The 9,560-nt window shown below is 43.6% G+C and overlaps 1 protein-coding gene across 2 annotated transcripts in view; it reads right to left on the bottom strand.

Annotated features, from left to right (window-relative positions):
• LARGE1 (LARGE xylosyl- and glucuronyltransferase 1) overlaps nt 1-8,658 on the bottom strand; it is a 279,159-nt gene extending 270,501 nt beyond the window's left edge. Inside the window, exons 1-2 of one of the 2 annotated variants that reach the window (XM_041481415.1) lie at nt 8,522-8,658; nt 6,603-6,689 (exon numbers count right to left, since the gene is read on the bottom strand). The gene's annotated coding sequence lies outside the window, so the exon portion shown is untranslated. The remainder of the gene's footprint in view (nt 1-6,602; nt 6,690-8,521) is intronic. The other variant, XM_041481417.1, reaches the window with a different exon arrangement.
• Nucleotides 8,659-9,560: the final 902 nt, after the last annotated feature.

Below are 9,560 nucleotides of genomic sequence, written 5' to 3' on the forward strand. Positions count from 1 at the left end.
TCTCAAACAGAGCCTCTAGGCATTCTAATAAAATGAATAAACAATTACATTCACAATTCCATTAATAAAACCAGAATGTCAGGATTTTCTCAGATCATATACAGCAACTTAAAGTATGAAGTTAAGGACAAAAGAAAAAGAAAAAAATCTTAAGAGAAACAAAACTTGGGCCTTTCTTAACATATCAGTGTCCAATAGTGGGACAGATGAAACTGAGGAACAAAAGTCAAACACATGAAATAAAATATGTAAAATTTATTATTTCAAAGAATTCTTGATACCAACCTCAGATCCAGAAATCTATACCGTTGACACATAATACAGCATTTTCTAAACTGAGAACAGAAAGGGAAGAAAATCACTGTGAAAAATTTGAAGAGCTTTAGGATGTCTGAAAAAATTGTTCTCTATTAAATTTCATCACTTTCAGACACCTGGTAAAAATGGATTTACCCCAATGCTGTTTCTCCCATTCTTTCCACCCCTGCACCCTTAACAAACTTGCCCAGCAACAAGGCACTTGATTTCTCTTCAGACAAATGCTGTGTCTGCCCTTGCTCATCATGGGTCAAAGATGATATAAAATGATGCAATCAATAAAACTGCCATATTTTTAATCCAGTTAACATATGTCAACAATTCAATGCAAACTCTGGCTTCCTTACTATTCATTTATGGCAACTTTTCTTCTAAATTCAGTGGCCTTTTCCAGTTACACTCTCTAGGTTGTTAGCACCACCTGACCATAGACAAGCTCCATATATTTAAAGAACAGTAACCTACACTTTTAAATACCAAGACATAAATGAATTTACTCCTTTAAGCATTTTCCTATTTCCTTCTTTAAGTGTTGTATTATTTTTGAGAAGTAAAACACACTCCTTTCTTCTCCTGGTCACAGAACTGCCTCTAAATCAACAAAGAGTATTTCTAAATTTCACTTTGATCAATTTATTTTGTCTGTTTTCCATTTGACAATTAACTTTCGCTTGTTTGTTTTAAGATGCAGATAAATTCTGTATATTTACACTATATAATTATTGTATGTCAAGTATCATTAGGGACTTGGTTTCATCATCTAAGGCACAACTATATTAAGCAGTAGTTCTTGCCAAAGACAAGAACTATTCACATAGTTCACATGTTTTTAAGGCACAGGACAGTGACTGTTTCAGGAAACCAGAGTTCTGCTCTTTGTTTTTTTGATTAACCACTTAGACAACTTTGCTCAAATCACTTTACCTGCAGTGCATCGGTTTGTTGTCACAGAATGGGTTTATCTTTCTACACTCATTTTCCTCACTCTAAGCAGCTGTGTAAAGCATTCAGGAACCTACTGATTTATTTCCACAACACGTCTAAGACTAGGAAATTGGCAAAGTTATTCTGCATATGAAAAATACTGTCATATTCTGCATTTGAAAAATACCGTTTCCATTCTTTACATACTAGTGGCACAATATTACTATTTTTGCTCATCTTAATAAAGAAAAAATGTTAGGAACATATTTCTTCTCAACCCATTCACTAACTATGCACAGTTAATTCACATTGCAACAGTAATATAAAGATCTAAGCTTACTAACCAGCACCTCAGATGCTTTTAGTACATGATGCAGTTGGATATACCTCAGGTGCCAGGCTGAGAGTAGCGGTAACTGGCAGTATGAACAAGTTGAGATTTTAAGTCCAACTTCCCCAGAACAGCACACAAAAGCAAGGGGCAAGACTCTGGATAGCAACAGTAGAGATGTAAATTCCAAACCTGATAACCATATTGCAAGGCATTACTATGCATGGTTCCCCACTCTGTAAAAAACCAGCTGGATAGCATCCTGATTTTGGCCGTACAGGAATCATTCCCAAAGCAAAGCCTTCATGTGGAAAGGCAGTGTTCCAACAATGAAGGATTACATGGCTAACCTGAACAGTGTAAGACTGAATGACTGCAGAAGTTTGCTACAAGCAGCTATTTTAATCTAGCAGCCTTTAAGCTGCAGGAGCATTATAGTGAGAACAAGGGAAAAAGGCAAGCAGGCTGTAATGTTTGGAAGGAAAGGCAGGAATTTAAGCCACAGTGGCTATACTCCCTTCTTCACACCTGAGGTCTGAGAGCAACTATGGAAGGATGAGAACTTATTCCCGTACACATTGCTTCTTTCTCAAAGTACCTGCTCATCACCAAATGGTTTGGCTTAGCCACTAGCACATCCTACAGTCCAATACACTCATTATCAGTAATGATTTTTTTCCCTTCTTTCTTCATTTGTAGAACCCCCATTTTGATGACACAAATCTCAAGGAGGAAGACATGGTGAACTAAAAGCTTCTACCATTTCTTAAACTGATCATTTTTGCTTTGTGGAAGTTAATGCCAACATGCAGCTCTTCTAGTACTAAAAACTGTTCACGACATCATCACCTACTGATTTCTACTACCTGGAATAGTCTCTGAAGGGAAACAGATTTCTCATAAATGCAGTTGATATTAAAGAGTTCTGGAAGATCAAGATCAAGGATGTAAGTTATAACATATTCCAATAATAGCAACAAAAACACGTCCACCTTTACAGGGACTGCATTCTTCAATGCTCCAATTCTCTATTTGGATAAAACAGCATCTAATTGTACAGCATGCTCAATATGGAAAAATCCAAAAATACAGACAATTGCACCCTTTCAAAGCAGTAGGAACCACCTTTATCTCATTTAAGAATTCCCAAGCATGCCAGCCAATATTTTACCTTTGAAAATTTGTCATACATGAATGACAACCTACAGGTTTAAATCTGAGTCACATTCTAGAACCAATGTTCTGAGAACATTCTAGAACCACATTCTAGAACCAGTCTCAGGACTGAAAAACTATGAGACTACAGAAATACAGAATTTAACTGCTGCTTGAAGAGCTTCAAGGTGAATGTCAGTTCATTTTATATAAAAATACCAGGAAGCCTCATTAATCCCTTCTGTTAACAAAACAATGAAAGCTAATAATATTAAGAACAACATCATCTAAAGAACATACATTTGAGTATTTAATAATGCTAAAATTATGGGGTTTCATTTCTTATTTCTATGTAGTGGCATACACCTTTCTAGAACCTTCGACATGAAAAATATTGAATTAAGCAGATTCACAGAGTGAAGTCCAGTAATTTTTAAACATAAAATCCCATTTGCAGTACTGATTAGAAGCAGCATTCCCTTCTGAGGACAGAAGGGAAAACAGTCACTAAGAGAATTTACTACTGAGGTTTAGGGGCACAGCAGGAAAATCAGAAAGAGGGAGACAATGAAACCTGACCAGAAGAAGATGGATTGAGAAATCTAAGTATAAACTGAAAACATCACCTCATTTGACTAGTTCTCAATTCTTCTTGCTCACCCCACTCCACCATTCAGTGACATTCGACATTCCACAATGAGAAATCCTCAGTTCTCCCAGCTGACAACTTAAATTCATTCCCAAGTCCATCTAGAAATTGTAAGCAGTTTCATATTTCAGTAAATAAATAAAACTCTACAACTCCTTTCCTTCATTTCTCTCCTCTTTCTCTTGTCTCCTGCTAAAACAAAATCCTTCATTCTTCTTTGTATTTAAAAGAAGATTCCTCAGTAACAATTTCTAGTTTTCTCCCAGTCTTAAGTCTTAACTGCCAAATGCCTATCAGCAGGTAAAATCTAAAAGCTAATGGTAGAAGTGAAATGTTGATACTCTGTATCTTAATATCTCATTCTGGGATAAACTGTAGAGGAACTATTGAGAAATGCAACTCAATAACTTAACTGCCCTGGAAGTTTTAAGCAGCAGGGAACATTTCTCGTGAAGGAAGCAGAGGGTTGCTTAAATTTTTATTTTTCTTCTGAACACATGTTTTCTTGTAGCTCTCAGTGCAGGTGAGTGAAAGCAGGTTAACACTGACGTGGGTGGTGTCCTTACTTGAGAAAGCTTTGGTTCTGGTGTTACCACTGCTACTTGCAGTTTGGCCAAACAATAGCAGATGAGAAATTGCTATGATTTCTCTAATTTTCACAGATTTCTGGGAAAACAGTAAATCAAGCCACTCTTCCTTGATCTGACCCTTGACAAACTGCCTCTCAGCCAGCACGCATAGTCTTGGTCATCACGTGCAACTATCCCTGAGGATTAAAAATTGTTATAGACGTGGAGTAACAGAAATGACTCATCAACACACAAAAATGCGTGGGAGAAGAGTAGAGTGGTAATGGCACCTATCTTCTAGCATTCACTAGTTAAGCAACCAGAGCCATAAGGACAGGGAACTCCAGCCTTAAAAAAAAAAAATCTATTTCTTTTTATTATTCTCAGCCATACCTATCTTACGTGGGGATTAGAGACGAAGGCTGCACTCTGCCTGCATCAGCTGAGATTTCCAGCTTCTTCCACCACCAGGGTTACATTATCAGATCTGACTTTTTGCTACAGAACAGGCTGGACATTGCTGGGGCACTTTTTGATAATTTTAAGTGTAGCTTCTACCCAGTTAACCCCGTTTTGTGGAAATAGTAGCTACAGCCAAGGAAGAAGATGATGTGGATACTACTATAAACATTATCAGACCTGGTCAGATCTGCAAATTAGAATGAGTAATGGAACTATTTTGCACAGTTTGCTTCTAATTCTGACACAGATGGCACTTAAACAAGGATTCCAGCCTTGGCAGATTTCTTCAAAGTCAGTGCCAAGGCCAGGATAATCCTTTCTAGCAATTTTCTCCTTGATTTTTGAGCTACCAACTTCCAAATAAAATAGAATTTCTTATCTGCTGCTCCCTTTCTACAGCCATGCATTGAACAATCTCTGACAAGACAAGACAGACCTTCAAATACTGAACCAAGTGACACTAAAAGAGTAATGAATCCCTACAAGGTACAATCCTCATTTCTTAATATTTATCTTCAGGTGGGTGTATCACAAGGAAGAGAAAAAATAGTGATTCAATGAAAAGGAAATTTAAAAAAAAAAAAAAAAAAGTAAAAATATCTTCCTTGAGGTAGTTCTGACTCTCCAGCTCTTAAATTATTCCAAATGTGGGATAATGAACAATGACTGTTTTTAAGGCCAGCATTAATGAATAATGGTTGTTTTTTAAAGTTAACATCCACTACCAAAAGGAAGACAAGCCAAACCCAGACAACAGAGCAAAAGCAGCGCAATGGACATGTGTGCATGTTTCCTTGCAACGGACACATGTGTACCTTTCCTGGCAATGGACACTTTGTATGTTTCCCTGCAAAGGACACGTGCATGCTTCCTTGCAATGGACATTGTGGGCATTTCCTCACTTTTGCAAAAGTTCTTGAGCCACAGCATTAGGCAAATAACCAAAAGAGCCAACTCTGAAGAGAACGGAGACAAACTCACGAACAATAACCAACTGTAAATTTGCACTGGCCATCATGTTCTCTTCTGACACGAATCTTAACGTTAGCAGCACAGACACGTTACAGAAAAAGAAGATACACCAGAAATCTCATATCCTTAAAACAGACATTTTGTTAATTTATTCTAATACAGATGTTGAAAAGTCTTCAAAGCTGACAAGAGCTCATTAACATAGGCTTTCACACAAGACAGGAAATAAGGATAGACACACATTTTTTAAAAAGTTAATTGCTGTTCTGGATCTAGATAAACACTCCCATCAACATCAATAGCAGTTTGCATGTAGCGAGAGTTTAGCACACAGTGCAAAGACTTTGTAGTCAGATTTTTAATTTTACCAATTATTAGCCTTTATAAATATCAGGCAAACAAAAAAGCTTAGTTTTTGTTGGTTTTATGTCTGTGTTTATTTTTTAAGATTGTTCTTATAAGGCCACATAAAAAATAAAAATAATCAGACAAAGGATAAAAGAGGAGAGCATTCCAGTAAGGGTCTATTAACAACTGATTGTTTATCACAGGTAAAAACAAAAGCCACACATTTGAGCAGAAAGTAGTCTCACAAGTTCAAAATCATTGTTTTTAAGAACACTTGAGTTCAGTGAGTTAAGTGCACTTGGGAGATGCCTAATTTTACATTTTCTAAAATAATTAATTCAGAAGGAATACTACTTTTACTAATATTAAAGTCCTACGCACTGAAATTTCAGATCAAGCCTCTGACAGATCTTAATGTTACCAACAGGCATGGAGTCATTCATCCCTGCTCTGCACTTTGGCTTTCTGAGGACTGTACTCTGAAATTTCTGCAGATTGAGTAGCTGGCACAGAGAATTCAAGATAGAAGTAACACTGTTTTCAGTGCTCCTTTATAGAAAACCAGTGCATATTTCTCCAGACCTGAGAAAACTTACAATCTTCTCACATCATCAAAACAACAAAGAAAATAAGTTGTCATGTGTATTTCAGACATTAAAAAAAAAAAAAATCTTGCTCCATACTGCCAGTCAAATACCTGCAAGCTATGCTTTACCAACCAGCAACTGAGAAGAGGGTATACACTTCGAACACAAAAGATGCCACACAAAACACAGCCCAAATATCATGAGAATTAAACATCAACAGGATGGAGAAAAGGCACCAGCTATTACTGCAGACAATTAAAAGACAAAAAAAATCAAAACCAACCTACCAATCCAATTATCCATCAGAGACTCTGCAGTTACTGCGGCTCTTACATGACTTGCAGCCTTTCTGACCAAGGGCCGTCACAGGACACCTAAGCGGTAAGAATTCCACATTTCAAACTCAGAATACCTACCAGCAATTGCCAGTTTTCAAGAAGTATAGGGATACCTCTTTCACTTTTCTCCATTTTAAAATACTGAAACACAGTAAAGACATTCAATATAAGGTTTTTTGTTAGCTTGTCCTATTCCTATAAGTAAACTAACCTCTGATCATCTATCTCCCTTGCAGCAGGGAGCAAAACGACTTTGTTAGAAGACCCCTGACTCATCACCCAAGTTTCTACATATGATTTCTCCTCTAAGCTTACGGCACAATGATGGAGCTCCACAAGGCTAGAAAAAAAGAACATTTCACAGATATCATCACATAGTCTGTGCATTTTCACCACTGAATGAGGGGAAGAAACCCACCCAAACCAGTCCCCCTAGCGACTCTGTGCAGTGGGAGCCTGAAGAGATGTGGCAAATCACTACACTGTCTTTTCATGTGTGAAGCTAGCTTTCTATTTTTGCTTTGGGGTTTTTTCCCTGCTAGAAGACATAACCCCTTATGGAAACTAGGCAACATTTCAACCCATTTATCAAATTTCTCGCTGCTTCTATTTCTGAAGTTTAAAAAATATTCTGTACACAGAAAATTAAATCTGTATCCAGCAGATATCATTAAATAAAATATGCTGACCTGTTGGCAATTGCCAGGTCTTATTTTAACAAAGCACTTTGTTTAGCCTGGTGCTTTCTAGTCTTTCCAGCATTTCCAGCAGTGATACTGTCTAAAAAGAGGCTAAGAACGTTTAAAAGACATTTGATTTATTGCCATTTCCAACGTAGCATTCATACCTTCCAGAATACATGCATGACAATCAGTGCTGTGAAAATGTTTCCTGTATTAATTTTAAGAGTGATATGTGAAATACACACAAAAAAGGTAAGACCTTCTAACAACTGTTCAAACGCCTCCACTGGCTAATTTTCATTTAAAAATGCATATAGGGAAAAAGTAGCCTTTATATCCTGTGTATCAGTACCCCTGTTCTAAGTTGAACAAAGCAGGCGACACTGTACTCAGGTGAAAACACAAAAACCGCTTGTCTGATGTTCTACAAAGAAGAAAAACCACTTGCTTACTAAAACTGGGCACAACAGAAAAACTAGGAATCTCTCCAAAAAGTGTTACATAAGGCATTGCCAAACTTCACGTCACCTCCACAGGGCCGCAAGTTGCAATTTTCCCCCCACCCCCCGGTGCGCAGGGATTAATGATCTAAACGACACACTTCTCGGATACGAGGTAACAGCAGAAGCCTTCCCAAAGAAGCGCTTCCCGGGCTGGAGGCTTGCAGGGGAGGCTGGCGGGTGATGGGGAAGTCACCGTGCTCGGCTCAGCGTCCCAGCCGAACTCCGGCTCTGCCCCCGGGTCCCGTTCGGGCGGGCAGAGCGCTCACGCCCCGCGGCTCGACTCCCTCCGTCCCAGCCGCCCCGGCTCTCCCGGCCGCCGGCGCGGAGCAGCGGCGCTCGGCGGGACCCGGCCGAAGCGGGGCTGGAGCCGGCGCGCAGCGGGAGCGGAGGGCGCGCGGCGCCGAGCCAGCGAGCGGAGCGGAGAAACCTCCCTCGCCCGGGGGAACGTGCCCCTTTGTGCCGGGAAGCGACACGCGCGCCTCCGCCTGAGCATCTCTTCAGTTCCGGATCCGATGGGGATTAAAATCCAGCAGATAAAGCTGCCAGCCCGGCCCTCCGGACTCGGGTGCCCCCTCCCCTCCCCGGGCTGCTGGAAGGGAGACACTCACCGATTGTTTCTTGCCCTCCCCCGCCCCCTTTCTCGCCTCCGAAAGCAGCAGAGACACGGCGAGAAGGTACTTACCTTCCCCGGGTGGCTCCCGGGCTGGGCGCTCAGCGCCCGCCGCTCCGCGCAAGCAAGCGGTCCTTCCCACTCCTGCGCTCCAGGCGGGCAGCTCCAGCTCCGTCCCCGCAGCCCGGCGTTCCGGAGGTGTCACCCAGCGGGTCCCAGCTGGGCGGCAGCTCCACTCTCCCCGGGACGAGGAGCCACTAACGGTGGGAGGAGGAGGAGGGCGGTGGCGAGGTCCCGACTCTTCCCGGGATGCGCCGCCGAGGTGGCCGCCTCCTCCGCCGCCCAGCTCAGCTCTCTCCGGCGCCTGCCCGCCCCGTGATGTCCCGAGGTGCAGCCCGGCCGCGTCCGTCCGTCCCGCTCGCCTTCCCCCGCCCCTCTCCCGGCGGTGAACCGCGCGGCGCACAGGCCCCGCCGGCGGCCAGGCGGACCCGGGGGCAACGGGGGATTCCGGCCCAGCCTCCTGCCCTCTCCCCAGGGCCTGGTGCACACCCTCCGCGGGGAGAGGAGGCCCTGCCCCGGCCTGGCGATCAGCTCCGGGAAGGTCACCGGCACCGCGGAGCCGAGCACGGAGAGGCTCCCTCAGGCACCGCCGCGGTCGCTGCTATTGCTGCCGGCCCGGAGTCAACGACCGCTGGGTGCCGCGCTCTGACCGGGTTCGCTCCGTGCCCGTGCATGGAGACCGCCCCCGACTCTGAGTGCCAGGCTGCCCCCTTCCCCTTCCTTCCTTCCTCGCCTCCCGCCCCTTCCCCGCTGTCAGCCTTCCCCCGCCAGCTCCCTCCGGCGCCCGGTGCCAGGCTGCCCTCTGCGGGTGTCGGGGCCGCGGCCGGCCGCCCGCCCGGTGGGCCGAGGCGGAGCCGGGAGCGGCCGCCGCTGCCGCTCGGCGGGTGCCGGGAGCCGCACGCCCGCCGCCGCGCTGCCCCGGGCTGGCTCAGCGGCAGCTGCAGCGCCTGTGTGTCTGTGTCATGTCTGTGCCGGGGCGGGCGGAGGCGCGGGCCGAGGCGGGGCCAGCCCGCTCTCACGCCGCCCAGCGACAGGCGCCGAGCGCCCAACC

Source organism: Pyrgilauda ruficollis, unplaced genomic scaffold (genome assembly GCF_017590135.1).
Source record: "Pyrgilauda ruficollis isolate IOZ18807 unplaced genomic scaffold, ASM1759013v1 scaffold56, whole genome shotgun sequence".
Taxonomy (NCBI): Eukaryota; Metazoa; Chordata; class Aves; order Passeriformes; family Passeridae; genus Pyrgilauda; species Pyrgilauda ruficollis.